Here is a 2,500-nt window from a genome sequence, read left to right on the forward strand (position 1 = left end):
CCATCGTTCCTTTTACACCTTGTAGCAGTGAAGGCGACTTTTTAAACCTCATTGGCGGAGAAATTTTGCAAAGGGTGTTTAGATGGCAGGATTTTTTTTTTTATTCACGCTTTTTGCAAGTAACACTTTTAGTTTACTGGGAAGCAACGCTCTTTTGGAGTAATAGAAGCTCAGAAAATGTTACAACGAGGTTAAGCGAAATTCTCGATCTCGAACGCTTTGATTCAATACAAGTAGTAGGTTGCAGCGTACAGCGAACCAGTGGAAGGAGGTATGTCTTTGAGTCATCGTTTAGCATTATCAGATGTTTTGAATTCTCTACAAGAACATCTGTTTTCAATTTTATCTCGACAGGTACGTCGGGTGGAATTTCGTCTTACCTCAGGTTCACCGCATTTATTTCGATTTTCATTGGCATATATATGCGAACACTCTCAAGATACACCATTTGAAAAAAAATCACGTTTATTTAATGAAACCAAAATAATATTCTTAATTATATAGTTATTTATCATAAGGGTATAGTAGATGGAAAGTGAACATAAAAGTTTCAATTCTTCGTCGCATTCGTAAATTTATACCCTTAGATATCATGATTAAATTGTACAAAGCATTTATTCTGCCTCATTTCGAATATGCATCACCACTGTTCATAGGTCTAAGTAAAGGTCTGTCTGCGAAACTAGAGTCAACCAACGCATTCGCTTTAAGGATTCTTCTTAATCACTCAAAATCGACTGCTTATGAAGAGTTACTTAACATCGCACATATTAAAAGCCTGGAACACCGACGCATAGAACAAGCACTGACACTCGTATACAAAAGTATTTATGGCCAGGCACCGAACTGCATTCGGGAAAGGTTTATCCTGCGTAGCAACGGTTACAGCCTACGGGGCCATCTTAAGGTTGTTATTCCAAGACCAAACTCATCTTATATGCAACATTCTTTCACGTACCAGGCTAGTAAACAATGGAACAATCTACCAGACAAAATAAGGATGTCAGAATCCCTTTCTATATTTCGGAAGAACTTACAAAACATGCAATTGTCTTCATCGTATGACTGCAGCTGTATTTTTTGTAAATAGACAGTCTAATTACCAATACTTTCTTTTATTGAATTATTGATTATTGTAATAGGTTATTATTCATTTTAGTTGATTTAATTCTTATTTCTTATTTTTCACTCATTACTTGTACATGTAAGATTATCTTAATTATCACATTGTAATTTTTTATGACACATTTGCATTTAAACGAGCTATCGCTCATATGCGATATGTGTTTAAATAAAATTACTTACTTATTGAAAAAGACATTGCTAAAAGGGATCAATTAGTATGTAATCACTTATTAATTTATGGGATAATTCTATCCTTGATTTATTGTGACTCCTTCAAGTCAAAGATACTTCGTGAACCCCTAGCTGGAAGTAAGATAATTATATTGTTAAATTTGTGGCACCTTTATTAAGGGGGTGGCACTTAACTACAGAAGGACAATGGTTGCTAAGGAACCTGTTAAGTCAAAGAGCCCTACAAAAAGTTTGCATGGATGGTTCTTTGAAGTAACTCTTTCAATGGAAATCTGACATCACTTCAATAAAGGTGTGTGTGCAGCTAGTCCCAGTCCTCGGTCTCGAAAAGAACAAAAAGACGAGGCGGTTTTTTCATCGGATGGGAACCGTCACATCAATATTTGTAAACTGTAGCTTGGAATTTCTATTTGGGCAAAAAATGGAACTGATATTTTGAAAAGTGCATCAGAGGAGGGCCGTAAATCCATGCTACACTGATTTTGTGTTAGATTGTTCTTGTATTGTTGCATTAAAAATTTGTGAAAAACATAGGTAACTCGCTGAGTTTTTAGGCATTTTCTGTTTTGGCCATGTGATTTACCAAATATGGTTGTCAGTCGAATCAGTAGAAGAAATGTTAAATAGAACACACTTGACAAAAAATGGTAACTGCAGAGTTAAAAATACTCAAGAAATGATTATTTGAAGGGGTCCATAGCAACAGTTTGGTAGTTATTGAGCCACCCCCCTTAAACCTGATTGTTTTCATGCGGCAATAATGACTTTAATGCTGAATTAAATGTGTCGTCAGTATTTCAAACTGTGATAGCATCTTTCAAGCTAAAAATGGGGAAATTGGAACTAGGAAGTGACATTTTGAAGGAGAAGCGGGTACCAATAATACTCAGTCATCCTAAAATCACATTTGATGAACATGGTTTTGTTAAGCCATCATGAGTCCAGGTGATCTGGTGGTAAATTTGCAGTCTTAAGAAAAGATTGATTTTGTTGTACTCATTTTCATGTCTTTGAGACAGATGTCCTGTTGATCATAAACAAGACTGGCTAGATTCTAGAATACCCGTCTACTTAATTTGCATAGGAATAGCATCTGTTATTATAATTATGCCTGGTTCTTCAAAGGGCACTACTGCAAGAATACAACAGTGGCCGGGTATTCTAGAATCACTTCATGTTACAT

Source organism: Montipora foliosa, chromosome 2, assembly GCF_036669935.1.
Source record: "Montipora foliosa isolate CH-2021 chromosome 2, ASM3666993v2, whole genome shotgun sequence".
NCBI lineage: Eukaryota > Metazoa > Cnidaria > Anthozoa > Scleractinia > Acroporidae > Montipora > Montipora foliosa.